We start from the raw sequence: 23,264 nt of genomic DNA, 5'->3' as shown, positions 1-23,264 counted from the left end.
TCTGAAATTCGGGTACTTTTAGTATTAACCTTTGTTTTAGAAAGGTCAGTCTTTTATTCTGTTTAGGCCCTCAACTAATTTGATAAGCCCATCCACCCAAATTATAGTAAGCAATCTGCTTTTGTCAAAGTCCCCCAATTTAAATGTTAATGTTTTTTCTTTTTTTTTGAGACAGAGTCTCAATATGTCACCCTTGGTAGGGTGCTGTAGCATCACAGCTCACAGCAACCTGAAACTCTTGAGCTTAAGCGATTCTCTTGTGTCAGTCTCCCAAGTAACTAGCACTGCAGGTGTCCGCCACAGTGCCTGGCTATTATTTTGTTGTAGTTGTAGTTGTTATTGTTGTTTGGCAGGCCCGGGAAGAGTATGAAACCACCAGCCCCAGTGTATGTGGCGGGTTCAAACCTCACCCTAACCACTGAAGTAAGGGCACCGAGCCCTACATGTTAATCTTATCAAAAAAGACACAGAAACACTCAGCATAATATTTGACCACATCCATGGTTACCATGGCCTTGCTATGTTGACACATAAAATTAACTATCATAAGTCGACCTATTGTCCACACATAAAATTAACTATCATAAGTCTATCTGTTATCCACACATCTCCTAAAATTATACTTCATCTTCAAATAAAGTCAATGCCAGGCCAAAATTCCAACTTAACTTGATACAACTATCCTGCGTAGAACAAAAAGCATCTTATTCCTTTGCTCAGGCAAGGATACAAACCCCTCAGGTGATTTTTCTCTTTTTCTTGATATTTTATAATGTATACACTATTACACAAAGCTAACAATACTCAACTGCTATAATGTGAAGAAATAATATTTTATGTTATATAACAAGGAGGTGAGAGAGGGAAGAAAACAAATATTATCTATCTATCTATATGCACACAATATATATACACATATGCATGCACACATATCCGTAATCATATAAGGAAGAAATATGATTACAATTACTGACAATTATAGTCTTCACTGCTGTAACTCATTGCATAGTTGTACCTAATCCACCTTGTTCCAATACTTATTCCATATTCTGTTTGATCTCAGCAGGCACCTCGATAACACAATTTCTTATCTGGTAGAGTGACCCTTTCATTTTCAAAGGTCCTTGGCCGTTAGGTGTCCTGCCTGGATTAGATTGTTGTAGTTTATGATTAACTTTAATCACAGGGCATAGCAACACTGAGAGACACCCTTGGGGATCTCCTGTATTCCAGACATCCTCTTCTTTACCTGCACTGTGGGGTAGTAGTTTAATATATCCTTGGTAGTCAGGGTTAATCACCCTAGCCTGCACAGGAATTTCCTTTTTTGTCTATTGGTTCAGAGACATGACGATCTCAAAGTGGATGGGTAGCAGTCTTAACTTCCAGTTCAATGAAATCATTCTTGTGTCTACCAGTGAAAGCATTCTTCCCTTTGGAACAAAGACTTCTAAACCAGCCCATGATGAGTTTGCAAGAACAAGAGACAATGTTTTACTGAGATGGAGCTGAGAGAGCAAAGAATGGCTCAGACAAGTCTAGGTTGGCAAGTTAGATGAATTTATTAGCAGTTACATACACAGAGTGCTCACTCTTTGCACAGTAGTTCTCAGCTATTCATTCCTTGTGCAGTAGTTTCCCAGACATTTGGTTCTCTGGAAACTCACTCTTGTGTGATACAGTGCTTTAGAGCGCAAAAGTGCACCACCTATCCATGGTGTCACTTTAAATCCATACTCAGAGTGTGATGCAGAGCTCTTACACTGTATATCACCCATCACATGGTAGAGTAAACATCAATCAAGAATGCGCAGTTTAGGCTCATAGCTTGTAGCTCAAGTGGCTAAGGTGCCAGGCACATACACCAGAGCTGGTAGGTTCAACTCCAGCCTGGGCCTGCCAAACAACAATGACAACTACAACCAAAAAATGGCTGGGCACTGTGGCAAGCACCTGTAGTCCCAGCTACTTTGGAGGCTGAGGCAAGAGAATCACTTAAATCCAGGAGTTGGAGGTTGCTTTGAGCTGTGATGCCATGGCACTCTACCGAGGGTGACACCTTGAGGCTCTGTCTTAAAAACAACAAAAAAAATATGCACAATATAATCAATATCCACCTTCATATATCTCTTTCAATGTTAATGATGCTATGACAATAATATGATTTTCCACTAAGCAAAGACTTTTACAATTAGCTAAAGGAAATTACAGGTCAGGAATGCAGTCCTGTACCAGTCAGTGCTAGTGTACACAAGTTCCACTGCCTCAGCAAAGTCCTGAGGCACATCTCTTGTGCCTCACAACTATCTTTTGGTATATGCTTAATCGATTTTGCAACAATTTTGTTGAGGACTCCAAGCTAGCACAGTGCGGCATTTCTTTTTGTGTGGTGGGAAACTTGCGCTTTTCCCTTAGTGGTACCAGTGCACTTTCTACACCTTGATTCCAGACCCCTGAATCCTCCGTATAGGAGACACAGGACCATATATTGGGCACTGATGCAGAGGATCTATAGCCTCTTGGAGAACTTTGTTCCAGTCCTACATGGTATTACCACCATAGTGCCCCCTGGCAGTATGAGTTTGTCCTATAAAGGCCACTCTAGTAAGCCAGCTGCTCAGGATGGTGGGGGCTTGTGGTAATTCCAATAAATTTCATGAACATGGGCTCATTGCCACACTTAATTTCCTATGAGGTGAGTTCTTGGTCACAATCAATATTGTGTGGAACACCAATGTAGCATTCTGTTTGTCCATGGATGGTAGCTCTGGTAGAAGTATTGTGTGCAGGAAAGGCAATTTTGTAACCAGAGTAAGTGTCTCTTCCATTGAGAACAAAATGCTGTATCTTCTATGATTGAAGCAGTCCTATGTTGATCACTTTGAGAGAAGGTGCTCGTCATGGAATCAGGGATGATACCTATTGCTGGATTGCCTGTTGGACACTCAGCAGCACCTGTAGCCAGGTCAGCCTTGGTGTGGAAGTCCATATTGCTGACCCTATGCCTAACTTTTATTCCTAACACCATAGAGGTCTGTTCATGAATCCTTTGGACAATGGCAGAGGTGGCTGGGGAAAGAGGCCAACTGATATTTACAGAGTAAGTCATCCTCTCCACTTAGTTATTAAGAAGTTGTTTTTGGCCTAGGTCACCCATTGATGAGCATTCACATGGAATACACACACATATATATTTATTTTATTATTTGGGATTAATTGAGGGTACAAAGAATTAGGTTACACTGATTACATTTGTTAGGTAAAGTCCCTCTTATAATTGTGTCCTGCCCCCAAAGGTGTGCCATATACCATGAACCCCCCAACCCCCTCCCATCCACCCTCTCCCAGCTCTCCTATCTCCCTACTTCCCCACCATGTATTAGGTCATCTATTGCTTTCATAATAGAATTGAGTACATTGGATTCTTGCTTCTCCATTCTTTATTTTTTTCCTGAGGTAGATACTATTTATTATTTCTCATTTTACAGGTGAGAAATCTGAGGCTTAAAGATAAAAAATAACTTACTTAAGGTTACCTAGGTAGGAAGTGACAGTACAAGACTTTGAACTGTGTCTGACCACAGTACTATATACAGTTTGTCTTATTGTCAACCCATTCTTAAATCCTGCAGTACACATAAAACATCAAGGTTTCTCTCTCTCATTGGCATTTACCATCTTTCTTGAATTTTGAATCTAATGTCATCAACAACAAAAAACACATAAGCAAGGAGGAGTTACTCAATTACAAAGTCAAAATCCTGGATGTAGTGCAAAAGTTAATTAACTTAATCACGGTTACTCATATAACTCAAACACAAATTATTTACTTTATTTCTTTAACAATGAAACAGTAGGGGTGGCGCCTGTGGCTCAAGGGGTAGGGCGCCAGTCCCATATGCCGGAGGTGGCGGGTTCAATAGAAAAAAAAAACAATGAAACAGTAATAACAAAACAATAATTTGCTTGTTACAAAGCCATCAACAGAGCAAAAAACCAAAGCTAATTAAGAGATATTGTTTCAGCTCAAATTAGTTATCTCTTTTAAACAGGAAAATACTACCATTAGTCTAGTGGTTCTCAAACCTGTCTGCACTTTAGAGGAATGAAGAGAAAGAAAACTGGTGCTTAAAAAAATAGCTATCTCCAAGGCTCACCTCAGAAACAATTAAATGAGAATCTCTGAAGAGAGAGGTCCAGGCAAAGATTTTAAAGTGCTGTCAGTGTTGGAGAACTACAAGTCTAAAGGAACAGCAATAAAAACCATGCATTCAAAGCAATTCAGAACCAAGAAACTCATCATATGATAAATTTCTTTCCCCTTCTCCTTGGAAAAAGGGGGAGGGGTCAGGCACTGACTCATTCCAAATTGTTCTTTATCCATTTTTGATGGTCCATAGTAGAGCGTAACAAACATCAGATATTAGAAGTTACGCATACATGCTACCCAAACTGAAATTCTTCCTACTTCACATTTTGAAAGCTTTGAATTAAAACAATGCTAGCTTCCAGAAAGAATTCATTTTAAATTGGCATAGATGTTCAAGTCAGCTTTGTTCAACTAAGAGTCAATAAAACGTATTAGAAAGTATTTTATTAGTAATAGTTATTATAAAATATTTATTATTTCACAAACCACAAATAAACTTTTTGGTGCCCGTGGGAGGGATATTTGAGTGTTTCAAAAACTGCCAGAGTTTCCTTTTGTAAGATCACTATCTTCGGATTTGGAATCTAAACAAAGCCTTTTTCCTTAAGAATGCATACATAAAATACTTCCCAAACTGCACTATATCTGCAACAAATCCCAGGTTCAGTTGTAATGAAAGGACAAAGCTAACTTCATTTTGTTAAAACTAACTCCATTTTGTCTCACAGCCTTCACTGACCCCACTTTGCCCCACAGCCTTCAATTTACAGCTGCATACCAAAGGTGATAGGCAACCTGCTTCCTCCCCCACCCAGGGCTCCAGTGTGTCTGCCCCCAGCGATAATGCCCCGGTAGTAGTAAATCTTTCCCCTAAGCAATCAGCCCAACTCAAACATTGTTTAGTTACCTACACCCCTATTCCCCCCCCACCTCCTTTTTCTTTTCTGTGTCCTTAAAACTGCTCTTCCCTCTGCTGTCGGGGCTTCTCTGCCCTCCTGCTGTGCCAGGAATGAGAAGCCCGGAATTGAGTCTGTGAATAAACGGCTCTATAGCTTTTGCATCGGACTTGGCTCCTTAGTGGTCTTTGTGGGGGATTTCAAGATCTGGGCACAACAGTAACTGCAGGTATTTATTGTCAAAACAACCTTTCCTTATTTTTCAGGTTTGGAAATGATACCACATCAAGTATAGAAAATAACTTTTTTCCTTAAGAATACATGAATTCACTTAGATCGTGTCTTCTCAAATTTAATGAATCCCACTTATTCAGCTCCTTATGTCAGGACTCCACGTCAATCTCAGCCACTTCATTCTTGCCCTGAAGTGTTGCTTCTGTCAGGTCGTCTTCAGTTACATCTTCAATGTCTGCCAGATCAGTAGGTGGTAAGGATTCCTCCAGTACTGAAAGGTATTATACTGCCAAAATTCTTCATTGTGTGGAGGCTGCAGCAACCATGGCTTACTGGTTTCCAGGCCGCGGCCTTCACACTCTTCGCCGCCTGGAACGCTGCTGTCCCCTCTGTCTTGGCGCTTGCTGGGTGAAGCCGAAGACTCTGCTATAGCCCCCATGTCGATTCTGCGCTTTCGGCGAAGCTCCGGGACGCCAAGAAGCTGCCCAGGATGCCTGCCCCTGGTGCCCGGATCCAGAGCGGCAACAGAAGTGGCTCCTCAGTGAAATTGCTGAGCAGGAGCCGCTTCCAAGGAACGTAGAATGTCACTGGCTCAGCCACAAGCTGCTTGGCCATGGGCCCAGAGGCTGGGGCTCCTGCCCCTTGCTTCTCCATTCTTGTGATGCTTTACTGAGAAGAATGCATTCCACCTCCATCCAGATTAATACAAATAGTATTAATGGCTGAATAGTATTCTATGGTATACATATACCACAGCTTGTTAATCCGTTCCTGAGTTGGTAGGTGTGGGTTAAACTGTCCCACATAAGCCACACAAGGCAAGTCTGTAATGGGTTAAAAATGGCTTTTGCTTCCGTGTTTCCCTGAAAATAAAACATCCTCTGAAAATAAGACCTACTTACAGGTTTTCTTCTGGGTGAACTATAAGGCATCCCCCGGAAAATAAGCCCCCCCACCCCAGGCTCTGTCTTGGAATGAAAATTAATTTACCATAAACTGGTTGCTAGGGCCACCCCGACTGGCATCTAGCAACCAGTGACATTACGTGGAGTCCTGACGTCACTTAAGTGTGGAGGCAGAGCAGAGGTCAGAGTGAGCACTGAGCGCAGTGCAGGAGAGAGGAGGAGACTTTTGCAGATGTGTGTAGAACAGGAGGAACAGAGCCGACGGGATGCGGCAAAGCTGGTGAGTGCTGGTCTGTCTCTGGTAACACTGCCTGATGCTCGCAGCCACCCTCATGATGACTGAAGGTAGGATTCACAGTTTGTCTGGTTTGTGTTGACAACTACCGTACTATCATACAGTATACAGGTAATAAATTTCCTTTATTTTCATTTAACAATAAATGTGTACCGTATTCTTCATGGAAAAATAAGACATCCCCTGAAAATAAGACCTAGCGCATCTTTGGGAGCAAAAATTAATATAAGACACTGTCTTTTTTTGGGTGAAACAGGGTAACACAAAGGCGAAAAGGGAACTGGACTCCCCTTTGAGGCATACTCAGAGACTGTTCCAGAACAGTTTCTCTGATGTTATGCTCCTGTTAAGCCCATGTGGTCGGAGACTTACAATCTCTATCTGCCAGAGTATTTTTGACAGGTGTTAAAAACACATCATCTTTAGAGCCTAAAGGTCTCTGCCTGTGGAAGAACAAAGTCATTACTCCATTATGAGGCAAACTAAGTGTGTGCTTGAGGGATTTTATTTCCCCTTCTTCCCCAGGAGTTCTTTGTGATTTTTATTTGGATACCTTGCTGAAGAATTAACACATGTCTGAGAAGAAAGAAAAAGCAGAGAAAATTCTGCTGATTTGTAGACTTGGTGTCTCCTCACAAGTTAAGGTTAGATAGAAAGAGTTAGAGATCATAGATTAAGTGTGTACGTGACCACCAAGTATATGAAGTGATCAAGAATAAAGATCCTTTGCTACACACCATCCCATGCGATGTAGTCTGTTTCTTGTTTACCCTTAATAATTGCAGGAGTGAGCTTATACCCAGGGCAAAGCTGCTGTTCTCTCACGTCTCCAGTCAATCAACAGTAGCAATTAGGCTGTTTCCGCATTTTGGCAATTGTAAATTGAGCTGCAATAAACAGTCTAGTGAAAATGTCCTTATGATAAAATGATTTTTTTTCTTCTGGGTAGATGCCCCGTAATGGGATTACAGGATCAAATGGGAGATCTAATTTGAGTTCTTTGGGGATTCTCCATACTTCCTCCAAAAAGGTAGTATTACTTTGTAGTCCCATCAGCATGGTGACAGTGTTCCCATCTCTCCACATCCATGTCAGCATCTGCAGCTTTGAGACTTTGTGGTGTGGACCATTCTCACTGGGGTTAAGTGATACCTAAGGGGAGTTTTGATTTGCACTTCTCGGATGATTAGGGATGATGAGCATTTCTGCATATGTTTGTTAGTCATTTGTCTGTCTTCTTTAGAGAAGGTTCTATTCATGTGTCTTGCCAGTGACATATAGGATTGTTGGCTCTTTTTTTGTTGATTAATTGAGTTCTCTGTATCAAGCTTTTGTCTGAAACATATAATGGACATATTTGCTTTGGTTATTGTCTCCTTAGCTATACAGAAGCTAGTCAGTTTAATTAAGTCCCATTTATTTATTTATTTTTTATTATTTTTTTTTTTTTGTAGAGACTAGAGTCTCACCTTATCGCCCTCGGTAGAGTGCTGTGGCGTCACACAGCTCACAGCAACCTCCAAATCCTTGGGCTTGGGCGATTCTCTTGCCTCAGCCTCCCGAGTAGCTGGGACTACAGGTGCCCGCCACAACGCCCGGCTATTTTTTTGTTGCAGTTTGGCCGGGGCTGGGTTTGAACCTGCCACCCTCAGCATATGGGGACGGCGCCCTACCCGCTGAGCCACAGGCGCCGCCCCCCATTTATTTATTTATTTGTGTTGTTGCAATTGCCATGGAGGTCTTCATTATAAAATCTTTCCCCATGCTGATTTTTTCAAGTGTTTCCCCACCCATTCTTCGAGGATTTGTATTGTTTCATGCCTTAGATTTAAATCTTTTATCCATCTTGAATCAATTTTTGTGAGTGGACAAAGATGTGGGTCTAGTTTCAGTCTTTTACATATGGTTATCCAGTTCTCCCAGCAGCATTTAATGAATAGAGAATCTTTTCTGCCGGGAGGCAAAACATCTCATAAGAATACCCCTTGCTATCTTGATTTTACAGGCAAACTGTTCTCAGGAATTCAACCGTAAACAGCAACGGTACTTTCCCCTTGCGTATCTCCTCAAAAATGCACCCCCTGCCTTAGGGTCCTTCTCCTAGTAATTTTCCAGAAACTAGCCCCCTCCCCGCCCTGTTAGGAATAGCCCTTAGTTACTTCCTCATTTGTGTGCTTATAAGTCCAGCTGAAAAATAAACTCGGCGGAGCTTGATCAGACTCTTGACTTGCTCTCATTCTTTCGTGTCTCTTGTCCCCTCATTCGACTGACCCCTTTGTTTCCCAGGTCCCCGTTGAATTCCCTGCGGGCCGGGGCAATTGGCGCCCGACGTGGGGCAAGGGTACGGGGGTGTCATCGAACGTTGCTGCCAATAAGGGTACCCTTATCATTGGATTGCCGCAACACCAAGGTTGTGAGTGAAAATCTGCACTGTGATAGCCGCGCCACAAGAAGGACGTGAGTGAAGATCCGCACTGAGATAGCCGCAGAATTGCCCACCTGCGAGTCTGATCCGTCAAGGTAAGAGAAAGCAACGAGTTTATGGGACAAACGTTAAGTAAACATAACTTGTTTATTCAGGGACTCAAGGAGTCCCTCAAGACATGAGGAATTCGGGTAAAGAAAAAAGGATCTCTATAAATGTTTTGTTTTTATTGGTGATATCTGTCCTTGGTTCCCCCAAGAAGGCACTATTAATGTTCTGAGATAGAGTCGGTGATTGTCTAAAAGATTATTATAAAACATTCGGCCCCGAAAAAATCCCCGTTCACGCATTTTCCTACTGGAAAATGTTTTAAAAACTTACAACCAATGGCCTGATATCCAAGAAGTTGTTAAAGAAGGAGAGAAGGCGCTTAAAGAACACTCCAGACCACCCTCAGCCTGCCCTTCTGTTTCTGTTCCTATGCCTGAGCCTGAAAAACGGGGGTTCCCTGTCCAGCCCTGAGTGGGAAAATCCTGTATCAATGTTACATCTCATAAATGCCTCTCATTTGTAAAATGTAATAATTTAGTTGTTTAAATTGTTGGGGAAACTGAATCTTTGTCTTAGGGTAAGATTCTTACCTTTTAAACCTTCTAGTTATCAGTTTGGCTGAGTGAATGGGTGACTTCATGGTAAACTGGGATCCTGTTTTGTGGAAAGTGAGTTTTTAAGAGTAAGAGAAATTAGACAGGAGAATGGCATTCTGTAAAGAAAGAATCTTGTATGATAAATTTTGTCCTGAAACAGAATGGTTGTGTAAGAAAGTGAAAGGCAGGGCGAAAGTTAAAGAAAGTTTAAAATGTTTGTAGATGGTCTGTGCAGGTTAAATGAAGTTCATAAAAGAAACTTTGTGAAAGAATTTACATGTGATCCAGTTGACTATGTATTTCCTTTAAAATCTTTTGGCTGGTAATTTTCTTTTTTTTTTTTTTTTGGCCGGGGCTGGGTTTGAACCCGCCACCTCCGGCATATGGGACCGGCGCCCTACCCGCTGAGCCACAGGTGCCGCCCCGGCTGGTAATTTTCTTTAAACAAATGTTTTAGGCCTTTGATATTTAACAAACCTTCCAAAATAAAAACTCTAAATCTGGGGCTATCAGGTTTGTCCCCCAAAACCCGCCCCCTCAAGTCCAAGCCTCCTCTCCCTCTCCCGAGCAACTGCCGGCAGCGCAGGACTGGACCTCTGTTCCTCCACCAGTGCAATACTAACACCTGAAATGGGCATCCAAATCCTCCCTACTGGGGTTTATGGCCCCTTGCCCCCCAACACTTTCGGACTTCTTCTTGGCCATGACAGTACCACCCTGCAAGGCCTCACTATTCCCCCCGCATCATTGATAATGATTACGCCAGAGAAATTAAAATACTTGCTTCCGCCTCCCTCGGCCCTATAACCATTCACCCAGGCCAAAGAATAGCTCAGCTCTTCCCCTCCAACCATCCTTATTCTCTAAAAACCCGAGGTACTCATAACCTCGGTTCCTCTGACGGTTATTGGGTCAGACAAATCACACAAAAAAAATCCCTCCTTAAGCTACAATTAAATGACAAAACTTTTGAAGGATTACTTGACACTGGGGCAGATGCCACAATAATCGCCAGTAAATACTGGCCCCCTTCCTGGCCCCTCACTACTTCCCTAACCCATCTCCGGGGTATTGGCCAAACCTCCAACCCCCAACAGAGTGCTGAATTCCTCAAATGGACAGACGTGGAAGGCAACACTGGTACTGTCCAACCTTATGTTGTGCCTGGCCTCCCAGTCAATCTCTGGGGCAGAGACATCCTGGCCCAACTAAGACTAATTATGTGCAGTCCAAATATGAAAGAAAATGCAGCCAGATGGCTGCCTGAAAGATTAGTAAAACAAATTGATAACAATTCTAAAATCCAGGGAGAAAAACCTCCCTGAGATTATCTTTCTCCTTTCCCTTCCAGAACCACGGATTTCCATCCATGATGCTGCCTTATCTCCTGATCTTCTGCCTCCCGGCACTGGGCCAACCTGTTCCAGCAGTTACCAAGCCCTTCACTTGGTGCTTTTATTTAACTGAAAACTCGACTGATGAAAACACAGATTGACAAACTTCATAAGCTTAGCTTAAATTTACAAAAACAAAAATTTTCTTCTGAGGCAAACGAGTGATGGAAATCCTCCATGTACTCCTTACTCATGCCCCTTGCAGGTCCCCTTATTCTTGCTATTAATAATCACCCTTGGACCCATTATTCTTAACAAAATCATGAATTTTATCAAATTACAGATTGACTCCCTGGCATCAAAACCCATTCAAGTCCATTATCATAGACTCGACCTTGCAGACCGGGGCCTTGCCAACGAAGATATTCCTCCAGGAACCGCGTAAGCACTCAGAGCTATGCACGTTGACTCACCATCATATGTGAGTACAACCTGGGTACCTTTTTACGGGGTGCAATAGACACTGCAGAGGGAAGGCATAAACAGCCTCTCTGAGTCCCTTGGAAGCAAACCTGATTTGCATAGAGGTTAGCGTCGTAAAAATTTCTCCTCTCCTCCCCAAAAGACGCTCAAACTTATCATGCGGTCATTATGCCCGCGGGAGGAATCAGGTCAATACTTCCCCCCAAAAGGTTAATGCCCTCTCTTCTATGCCGACAACTGACAGACCCCAACAATTTAAAAAACTAAAAGGGAGGAGATGCTGGGAGCCAAAACATCTCACAAGAATACCCCTTGCTATCTTGATTTTACAGGCAAACTGTTCTCAGGAATTCAACCGTAAACAGCAACGGTACTTTCCCCTTGCTTATCTCCTCAAAAATGCACCCCCTGCCTTAGGGTCCTTCTCCTAGTAATTTTCCAGAAACTAGCCCCCTCCCCGCCCTGTTAGGAATAGCCCTTAGTTATTTCCTCATTTGTGTGCTTATAAGTCCAGCTGAAAAATAAACTCGACGGAGCTTGATCAGACTCTTGACTTGCTCTCGTTCTTTCGTGTCTCTTGTCCCCTCATTCGACTAACCCCTTTGTTTCCCAGGTCCCCGTTGAATTCCCGGTGGGCCAGGGCACTTTTCCCCTGTGTATGTTCTCTTTGGGTAGTATAGACATTTTAACAATGTTGATTCTTTCCAGCTTTGAGCATGGTATGGTCTTCCATTTGTTAATATCTTCTGCTAGTATATTTCTTAGGGTTTCATAATTTTCTTTATGGAGGTCCTTCACCTCTTTTAATAGGTATATTCCTAGATATTTATTTTTTTCTGGAGCTACTATGATGGGAATTGTGTCCTTGATTAGCTTCTCAACTTGGCTGTTATTGGCATATACAAATGCTACTGGTTTATGGACATTGATTTTATATCCTGAGACATTATGGTATTTTTTTTTTTATCAATTCCAGAAGTCTTGTGGTTGAGTCTTTGGAGTTTTCTAAGTATAAGATCATATTATCAGTAAAGAGCAAGTATTTGACCTCCTCTGCTCACATTTGGATGCCTTTTATTTCCTTCTCCTGTCTGATTGTATTGGCTAGAACTTCCAGCACTATGTTGAAGTTTGGTGATAGAGGACAACCTAATCTGGTTCCAGTTATAAGTGGGAAATCTTTCAGTTTTACTCCATTCACTATAATATTAGCTGTGGGTTTGTCATAGATGACTTTCATCAGTGTAAGGAATGTGCCACCTATGACTATATTCTTAAGTGTTCTAATTAGAAATGGTTGCTGAATTTTATGGAATGCTTTTCCTGCATCTATTGAGAGGATCATATGGTCTTTGCTTTGTTTTGTTTTTGTTTAGAGACAGAGTCTCACTATGTCACCCTTGGCAGAATGCCATGGTGCCATAGCTCACAGCAACCTCCAACTCTTGGGCTTAAGTGATTTTCTTGCCTCAGGCTCCAAAGTAGCTGGGATTACAGGCACACGACATAACACCTAGCTATTTTTGTTCTAGTTGTCATTGTTGTTGTCATTTCTCTGATGATTAAGGATGATGTGCTTTTTTTCATGTGTTTGTATATTGTGCGTCGGTCTTCTTTAGAGAAGTTTCTCTTCAAGTCCCTTGCCCACCCTGAGATGGGGTCACGTGTTCTTTTCTTGCTGATACGTTTGAGTTCTCTGTGGATTCTGGTTATTAGACCTTTATCGGAGGTATAACCTGCAAATATTTTCTCCCATTCTGAGGGCTGTCTGCTTGCTTTACTCACTATGTTCGGCTGTGCAGAAGCTTTTTAGTTGGATGAGGTCCCAGCAGTATATTTTTGATACTGCTTCAATTGCCTGGGGAGTCCACCTCATAAAATATTCACCCAGGCCTATTCCTTCAAGAGTTTTCCCTGCACTTTCTTCACGTATTTTTATAGTTTCATGCCTTAAGTTTAAATCTTTTCTCCAGTGAGAGTCTATCTTAGTTAATGGTAAAGGTGTGGGTCCAGTTTCAATCTTCTACAGGTCGCCAGCCAGTTCACCCAGCACCATTTTTTAAATAGGGAATTTTTCCCCACTGAATGTTTTTAATTGGCTTGTCAAAGATCAAATAATGGTAAGTAGCTGGATCCATCTCTTGGTTCTCTATTATGTTCCAGACATCTACTTCTCTGCTTTTGTGCCAGTACCATGCTGTTTTGATCACTATGGATTTATAGTACAGTCTCAGATCTGGTAGTGTGATTCCTCCTGCTTTGTTTTTATTGCTCAGTAATGTTTTGGCTATTTGAGGTTTTTTCTGATTCCATATAAAATGAAGTATTGTTTTTTCAAGATCTTTAAAGTATGACAATGGAGCTTCAATAGGAATTGCATTAAAATTATATATTGTTTTGGGCAGTATGGACATTTTAACAATGTTGATTCTTCCCAGCCATGAGCATGGTATGTTTTTTCATCTATTAACATCTTCGGCTATTTCTTTTCTTAGAGTTTCATAGTTCTCTTTGTAGAGAACTTTCACGTCCTTTGTTAGGTATACTCCCAAATATTTCATCTTCTTTGGCACTACTGTGAAAGGAATAGAGTCCTTGACTGTTTGTTCGGCTTGCTTATTGTTGGTACATAAAAAGGCTACAGATTTATGGGTATTCATTTTGTAGCCTGAGACATTGCCTTGATCACTTCTAAAAGTTTTGTAGTAGAATCCCTAGTGTTTTCCAGATATACGAAGAGTGAAAGTTTGATCTCTTCTGACCCTATGTGGATACCCTTGATCGCCTTTTCTTCCCTAATTGCAATGGCTAAAACTTCCATTACAATGTTAAAGAGCAATGGAGACACTGGGCAACCTTGCCTGGTTCCTCATCTAAGTGGAAATGATTTCAATTTAACTCCATTCAATATGATATTGGCTGTGGGTTTGCTGTAGATGGCCTCTATTAGTTTAAGAAATGTCCCTTCTATACCAATTTTCTTAAGTGCTCTGATCATGAAGGGATGCTGGATATTATCAAAAGCTTTTTCTGTATCAATAAAGAATCATATGGTCTTTATTTTTAAGTTTGTTTATGTGGCGAATTACATTTATAGATTTACGTATATTGAACCAGCCATGAGACCCTGGGATAAATCCCACTTGGTCGTGGTGTATAATTTTTTTGATGTGTTGTTGGATTCTGTTTGTTAGGATCTTATTGAATATTTTAGCATCAATATTCATTAGTGATATTGGTCTATAATTTTCTTTTCTTGTTGGGTCTTTCCCTGGTTTGGGGATCAAGGTGATGTTTGCTTTGTAGAATGTACTGGGTAATATTCCTTCTTTTTCTATATTTTGGAAGAGGTTTAGTAGTATAGGTACTAGTTCTTCTTTAAATGTTTGGTAGAATTCTGACGTAAAGCCATCTGGTCCTGGGCTTTTCTTTTTAGGGAGATTTTGTATAGTTGATGCTATTTCAGAACTTGATATAGGCCTGTTCAACATTTCCACTTCATTCTGGGTAAGTCTTGGTAGGTGGTGTGCTTCCAGGTATTGGTCGATTTCTTTCAGATTTTCATATTTGTGAGAGTAGAGTTTCTTGTAGTATTCGTTGAGGATTTTTTGAATTTCTGAGGGGTCTGTTATTTCATCATTACCATTTTTGATTGATGAAATTAGAGATTTTACTCTTTTTTTCCTGGTTAGGTTGGCGAAAGGTTTATCTATTTTATTGATCTTTTAACAAAACCAGCTTTTGGATTTATTGATCTGTTGTATAATTCTTTTGTTTTCAATTTCATTTAATTCTGCTCTGATTTTGGTTATTTCTTTTCTTCTGCTGGGTTTGGGGTTGGAGTGTTCTTCTGTCTCCAGTTGCTTGAGATGTTCCATTAAGTTATTGACTTCCTGTCTTTCCGTTTTCTTGAGGAAGGCTTGCAGTGCTCTAAGTTTCCCTCTTAGGACTGCCTTTGCAGTATCCCAGAGGTTCTGGTAATTCGTGTCTTGATTGTTGTTTTGTTCCAAAAATATGGTGATTTCCTTCTTAATCTCGTCTATAACCCATGTATCCTTCAGCATAAGGTTGTTTAGCTTCCATGTTTTTGTATGGGTATGCAGGTTCCTGCTGTTATTGAGTTCAACTTTGTTTCCATGATGGTCTGAGATGATGCAAGGAATAATTTCTATTTTTTTAAATTTGCTGAGGTTAGATTTGTGGCCTAGGATGTGGTCAATTTTGGAGTATGTTCCATGGGCTGATGAGAAGAATGTGTATTCAGTTTTTTTGGTATGAAATGTTCTGTAGATGTCTGTTAAATCCAGATGTTGAATGGTTGGGTTTAAATCTAAAATTTCTTTGCTTAGCTTCTTTTTGGAGCATCTATCCTGGACTGCTAAAGGGGTGTTAAAATCTCCAACTACTGTGGAAGTGGAGGAAATCGAGTTGCTCATGCCTGTTAGAGTTTGTTTATAAATTGAGGTGCGTTATGGTTGGGTGCATAAATATTAATAATTGAGATCTCATCATATTGAGTATTGCCTTTAACAAATATGAAGTGTCCATCTTTAGCCTTCCTTATTTCGGTTGGTTTATAGCCTATTGCATCTGTGAACAGGATTGCAATGCCTGCTTTTTTCTGCTTTCCATTTGCTTGGACTATAGATGACGATCCCTTCACCTTGAGGCTATATCTGTCTTTTAATGTAAGATGTGATTCTTGGATGCAGCAGATATTTGGCTTGAGTTTTTGTATCCAGTCCGCCAACCTATGCCTCTTTAGAGGACAATTTAAACCATTCACATTAATTGAGAGTTATGACAAGCCTTTTGAGAGACCGGTGGACATTTTTAATCCTTTTGCAACTGTGGAAGTTGGAATTTGATCAAAAATTTTTTGGGTGGGTTGACTTTTGTGGTGGAGAATTATGCTGGTCTTTATGGAGGATAGGTCCAAGAATGTCCTAGAGAGCTGGTTTAGTTGTGGCAAATTTCTTCAACATATGAATGTCGTTGAAGTATTTAATTTCTCCGTCATAAATGAAGCTCATTTTAGCTGGGTACAGGATCCTGGGTTGAAAGTTATTTTGTTTTAGGAGATTAAAAGTCGATGACCATCCTCTTCTAGCTTGAAAGGTTTCAGCAGAGAGATCTGCAGTTATTCTGATATTCTTCCCCTTGTAGGTAATGGTTTTCTTTCGTCTGGCTGCTTTCAGAATTTTCGCCTTCATATTAACTTTAGTGAAATTGATTATGATGTGTCTGGGGGATGTCTTATTTTGTTTGAGTCGTGCTGGAGTTCTGAAACTGTCTGCTATCTGAATTTCGGAATCTTTTGGCATGTCTGGAAAGTTCTCCTTCATAATGTCATGGAGAAGAGACTCTGTGCCTTGTGAAGCCACTTCGTCACTTTTGGGGATCCCTCTAAGACGAATATTAGTTTTCTTCGAATTATCCCAGAGCTCTCTGAGAGAGTGGTCTGTTTTTGCTCTCCATTTCTCTTCTTCCTTGAGGGTTTCAGAGCGTTCGAAAGCTTTGTCTTTGATGTCAGAAATCCTTTCTTCTGCTTGCTCCATTCTGTTGCTGAGGGATTCTACTGTGTTTCTCAGATCTTTGAGGCATGCAACTTCTTGTCTCAATGTGTCGAAATCTTTGGTCATTTGGTCTTTGAATCCGTTGAATTCTTGAGATAACTTTTGGAATTCTAATTTGATTTTATTTGCTATTCAGATCCTGAATTCAATTTCTGACATCTCAGCTATTTGTTTGTGCATTGGGTCTTGTGCTGTTTCTGCCCCATTGATCCTTGGGGGAGTTGATCTACTCTGATTATTCATATTGCCAGAGTTTTTTTGTTGATTTCGCCTCATGATTCTTTTTCACCATTGCCTCTAGCTGTCCTCAGAGTTGGGGAGGTTTCTCTCCAATATTAGACCCCAGTGGGATCACTCTATTGTTGCTGGATCTTTGTAGGGAGTGACCCTGTGTAGTTCCTCTGGGGCTGCTCTAGCTAGGGAGTTCTGATTGTGGAAGCAGCTATGGTTTGTGACACACCCAGATCCAGCCACAGGGCTGGGGGTGGTGTGCACGGTTCTGGGAGTGCTAGGCGCCCAGTGACTTTGACACAGAGAACCCAAGGCTCCAGCAGTCTCTGGCCAGGAGAAGAGCTCTGTGCAGAGGCAGGGAGGGCTCCAAAGGTCACGCAGCTACCAGAGTCCCTGTCCAGATGAACAGGCTAGTGTGGAAGCCGGGAGGACACAGGAGGGAGGATGCAGGGTGCATGGCTCCCGCAGTTCCTGGTCAGGGAATGTGGAGGCCCGGTGGGTGCAGGTCACCCGTCAGGGGTCACTGCACAGCTCTTATGGAGGTCTGGGTGGCACCAAGCCCAGGAGTTTGAGGTTGCTATGAGCTGTGATGTTACGGCACTCTACGCAGGGCAACAGCCCAAGGCTCCAGTGTGCCATAACTGTCTCACTCTGCCCCTAAGGATTAAGGCTGTAAAGCAGGTCATTCCCCGCCTTTAGGCTGCTCAGACAGTATGTTACTTTGACCTGCCCAATTTTTGCTCTGAGACCCTGAGGGCGGATCTTGCTGGGGCAGTTCTTTCACAATGGCTTCCTGAGCCCAGCTCAGTGGCTCAGTCTGGGGCCCCAGACAATGCCCAAAGTTCTCCACACTCCTGCTCAAGTTCTCCCCAAGGCAGTTCAACTGAGTGCCAAATCCAAGAACACCGAAACAGTTCACAGGCAAGGCCTTTCCAGCTTGCAGTCTCACTGCTGCTTGTACTTACGGTTGCCGGCGTGATTTGGTCAATCGAACGCACGCAACCACTTGCCAGTTTTCCACTGTTTTTGTCCTCCTCTTGGGGTCCAGAAATCCCTTGCTGGCTCCCTGTATCCTCAAAGGGATGATTATAGGCAGATCCCACCAGCCAGAGATGCGTGGAGTCTTATCTCCCCAGACTCGCTATTCCGAGTTGCAGGGAAGCTGTTACTCGGCCGCCATCTTTAATCTCTCTCGCGAAATTTTTTATTGTTTGTATGATCTTAGTGCTTGAAATTGGTCTGTTCAAGAAATCTATTTCTGGTACGGCACCAGCCACATACACCGGGGGTGGCGGGTTGAAACTCAGCCTGGGCCAGGTAAACAACCATGACATCTGCAATAAAATATAGACAGGCATTGTGGCAGGCACCTGTAGTCCCAGCTACTTGGCAGGCTGAGGCAAGAGAATCACTTAAGCTCAAGAGTTGGAGGTTGCTGTGATCTGTGTTGCCATAGTACTCTACCTAGAGCCACATAGTGAGACTCTGTATCAAAAGAAAAAAAAGGCATCTATTTCTTCTTGGGTAAGTCTAGGGTAAGAATGTGATTCCAGAATTGGTCCATTTCCTCCACATTGTCAAATTTCTGGGCATCAATTTTCTTGCAGTACTCAGAGATAATCTCTTGTATCTCTTAGTCTTTCATCACTTTAGTTGCTTTAAATCTGCTTGTGTCTGAGAATAAAATTGCAACCCTGCCTTTCTTCTGATTTCCATTTGCTTGAAATACTGTTTTTTTTTTTTTTTTTTTTGGCGGGGGCTGGGTTTGAACCCACCACCTCTGGCATATGGGACCGGCGCCCTACCTGCTGAGCCACAGGCGCCGCCCATGCTTGAAATACTGTTTTCCATCCTTTAACCCTGAGTATTGATTTGTTCTTCAAGGCTACATGCATTTCCTGTAGACAGCCTCTAGGTGGTTTGTGCTTTTTTATTTAATCAGCCAGTCTGTGCCTTTTCAGTAGAGAATCTAATCCACTGATATTTATTGAGAATTGATAAGTGTAGAGGAATCCTTTTCATCTTATTTTGGGAACATCTGTTGTGTAGTTTTATCCTTTGCATGCTTGTGAAAGCTAAGTTTTGACCTTTAGCTTCTGTGTGTTTTCTTTGCTGATGCCCATTGTGAAGCTCAGTGTTGAGAATAGGTCTATTCATTTCCTGCAGAGCTGGTCTTTTTGTGGTGAATTTCCTCAGGGATGGTATATCTGCAAAAGATTTGATTTCTCCATCAGTTTTGAAGCTTAGTTTAGCAGGATACGGAATTCTGGGCTGAAAATTGTTCGTTTAAGAATGTTGAACATGGGTGGCGCCTGTGGCTCAGTGGGTAGGGCGCCAGCCCCATATGCCGAGGGTGGCGGGTTCAAACCCAGCCCCGGCCAAACTGCAACCAAAAAATAGCCGGGTGTTGTGGCGGGCGCCTGTAGTCCCAGCTGCTCGGGAGGCTGAGGCAAGAGAATCGCGTAAGCCCAAGAGTTAAGAGGTTGCTGTGAGCCGTGTGACGCCACGGCACTCTACCCGAGGGCGGTACAGTGAGACTCTGTCTCTACAAAAAAAAAAAAAAAAAAAGAATGTTGAACATGGATGACCATTATCTTGTAGGACATTTTTTTTTTCACCTTCACAGATCCCTATTATTCATATGTTTTAACACTTCATGAAGTCTTATATTTCCCTAAGCAACTGTTCTGCTTTCTCTCTATTTGTTTCTGCCTCTTTAACTACCTGGGTTAATTTTAAAACTTTATCCTCTAGAGCTGATATTCTTTCTTCCCCATGTACTAATCATATTTTGTTTTTATTTCTTTGTAACCAGTATATTAAGGAGACATTCATACATTTCAAGAACTGCTTAAAAATTTGATACCCAGATTTAAGCACGTGAACATATGTAGACTTTTAAACATAGAATTAAAGCTATTCATCATTTGCTATACTATCAACATTAAATTACAGTTACTTTGGAGCATAAGTCAAATGATTTAAAGAAAGCCTGTAACATACCTAAGGAAGACCTTCCTAAATTATGCATGCAAATTACTTCTCCACATAAAGGTCTCTTCACTTCACTTTAACTTCTGGAAGTTACTACTCAGGGGTTTATCATGGTCCAAAGAGAAGAGGGAGGGGGAAATAAACAAGTGTGGTCAAGTTACACATATATGGATATATTACATATGGATGGCACAGAGAGAATGCAATTCTGTAAGTGCATGCCCTCGAGAAGCAGCATATTATGATAAACCCTCTTTTTGGAAAGGCAACTTTTCTATTACTGGTAACACAGGATAAATGATATATTATGCCATTTTCAGGTAACAGTTGAGGCAAAATAATAAATGCAGAGGCATCACAATGAATCCCACTCAATATAAATTAACTATACACACCAACACTTCTCTTCAAATTAAGTTTTCTTTATCTGATTGCCAGTTAAATACAGAGTTTTAATTTCATAGCTTAACAATGAAGGGTCATACACTGAAGCCAATGCATACACCTAGCATTTCATTCTAAGTTTGTTCATGTACACAGCTGAAATAAATTGCAAGGTTTGTCCTAACAAATGCCAGGAACTCTTTTTTAAAGTAGTTTTTTTTTTTTTTTTTTTTTTTTGTAGAGACAGAGTCTCACTTTATGGCCCTCAGTAGAGTGCCGTGGCCTCACCCAGCTCACAGCAACCTCCAACTCCTGGGCTTAAGCGATTCTCCTGCCTCAGCCTCCCGAGTAGCTGGGACTACAGGCGCCCGCCACAACGCCCGGCTATTTTTTGGTTGCAGTTTGGCCGGGGCTGGGTCTGAACCCACCACCCTCGGTATATGGGGCCGGCGCCCAACCGACTGAGCCACAGGTGCCGCCCTTTAAAGTAGTTTTTAACAGGTATTAAATTTCATCTTGCACACTGAAGTCATACATACAGGGTAAAGTCAGAGCTTTTATATTTGCATTTATTCTTCATTTAACCTTTAAAACACTACTATAGTTGAATATTAAAACAGAAACAATAGCAAGTAGTGAGCATATTATGATTACAGTCCTTCACTCATTCGTTACTGCACAAAAATGCCAGCATGAGTGTCATTCACTGGCCTCATTAAGAAGTTTGACACTGAACACCACCTCTGGGATGATGTTCATCATCCTCATGTGCTTCTCCATTGTAATGGCACCGTCTTTCCTGATTTGGATCAAAGTCCACCAGTTCTACTTGATCCATTTCATCAGTCTCTTCTACTTCCTTCCTCTCTGGTAGAAGTTTTTCCAGCAATGGGAGTTTACCAGGAGAAAGAAAGCCATTTTCAGGAAAGTTTTCCTTAAATTTGATGATTAGGCGACCCTTTTCATATGGTCTACGATAAATTGGCATGCCCTCATTTAGCACACACTTGATATCTCCATGCTTGACAATCTGACCTGGATGAGAGGTGATGACTATGGTTTGGTTGTCAAGAGTAGATATTGGCTTTTGGAAGCCACACAATGCTTCAACCAGCTGTATATCCATACACATGCACAGGTCTTCTCCTCGTTTAGTAAAAACAGCATGGTCCTTCTGATCTAACACAATGGTAATATCTCTTGGCTCCAATCCTGGTTCTTGGTCTCCTTCACCATGGAATGTTATCTTCTGGCCATCTTTCATGCCTTTGTCAATATGAACTTCCAGAATCTTCTTCTCTCAAACTATCTTCCTTCCATTGCAGCTTTTACATCTATCTTTAGGACTGATCCTTTCTCCATGGCCCTGGCACTCCATACACACAGACTGAATTTGCTGAACCATTCCAGGTCCTATCTGATGAATTCTTATTTGCATTCCACTACCTCGGCAATTGGGAGAGCATTCTACTGCTCCTTTTTTGCCACTTCAGCCTTCCAATTTGTCTCAAATCACATTCTTTTGCAGAGCCAGTTTTCTTGTGGCACCATTATATAAATCTTCTAAGGTAACTGAGAGCTGATGTACCACATTTTTACCTCTCCTTTCTCTCTGCATCCTTCCTTCTCCTCCAAAAAACATATCAAAGATGTCCATGGGGGAACCAAAACCACCACCTGCTCCACCCTCTTTTTTTTTTTTTTTTTTTTTTTTTTAATTTGGCCGGGGCTGGGTTATGAACCCACCACCTCCGGCATATGGGACCGGCGCCCTACCCACTGAGCCACAGGCGCCGCCCTGCTCCACCCTCTTTAATCGCCTGTTCTCCTCCTTTGTCATATAATTCCCTTTTCTTCACATCAGAGAGAACTTCATAAGCTTGAGAAATCTGTTTAAACTTCTCGCCTTCATTTGGATTCTTATCAGGGTGGTACTTCAAGGCCAGTTTTCTATATGCCTTGTTCAATTCTTCATGAGTGGCATTGGGTTTGACTCCCAAAACATCATAGTAAGTGGTTTCTTTCACCATTTTCTACAGCCAGTGAGAGGGCAGAGGCCCACACAGTGGAGCAGAAAGGAGCGCTTAGTTGTGCACTGCTCGGGCAGCCGCCGCTCCTCTGCCTCCTACCGAGCGTTCTGGAAAGTCTACGAATCATATTTTGATACTTCCTACTGCACCTTTACATTCCCTGATTGTCTCCTTCATTTCTGTAAACTCCATCATGTCCTTTCTATATTCTACATATCTCTCATCTGTCTTTTACTTCTGTCCTTCCATTTTCTCAACCTTTCTATAAAAGACAACCTTTTATTGTCTTTATCATGCATATTTGAAATTCCCATTGTGTCAAATCCATTAATACTTAAAAAAAAATTATTTACTTACTGTTGGGGATTCATTGAGGGTACAAACAAGCAGGTTACACTGATCACATTTGTTAGGTAAAGTCTCTCTTACAATTGTGTCTTGCCCCCAACAGGTGTGGCACACACCAAGACCCCACCCACTGTCCCTTCTGCCCTCTCTCTACTTTTTCCCCCCATCCCTCCCTCCTTTCTCTCTCGGCTCCCCCATTCCCTCACCCCCACTATATCATTAATTGTCATTAATTGTCCTCATATCAAAATTGAGTACAGAGGATTCATGCTTCTCCATTCTTGTGATGCTCTATGAAGAATAATGTCTTTCATGTCCATCCAGGTTAATAC

At 41.8% G+C, this 23,264-nt stretch overlaps 2 pseudogenes; both read right to left on the bottom strand.

The window, feature by feature from the left end:
* Positions 1 to 5,429: 5,429 nt before the first annotated feature.
* On the bottom strand, positions 5,430 to 5,895 carry LOC128565033 (uncharacterized protein C9orf40-like; annotated as a pseudogene).
* A 15,192-nt stretch (positions 5,896 to 21,087) lies between these two features.
* Positions 21,088 to 22,584, bottom strand: LOC128565031 (dnaJ homolog subfamily A member 1-like; annotated as a pseudogene).
* Between the last annotated feature and the right edge of the window lie 680 nt (positions 22,585 to 23,264).

Source organism: Nycticebus coucang, chromosome 14, assembly GCF_027406575.1.
Source record: "Nycticebus coucang isolate mNycCou1 chromosome 14, mNycCou1.pri, whole genome shotgun sequence".
In the NCBI taxonomy this organism is placed as follows: domain Eukaryota; kingdom Metazoa; phylum Chordata; class Mammalia; order Primates; family Lorisidae; genus Nycticebus; species Nycticebus coucang.
The sequence above is the reverse complement of the archived record's forward strand: the minus strand, read 5'-3'. Positions and strand labels throughout refer to the sequence as shown.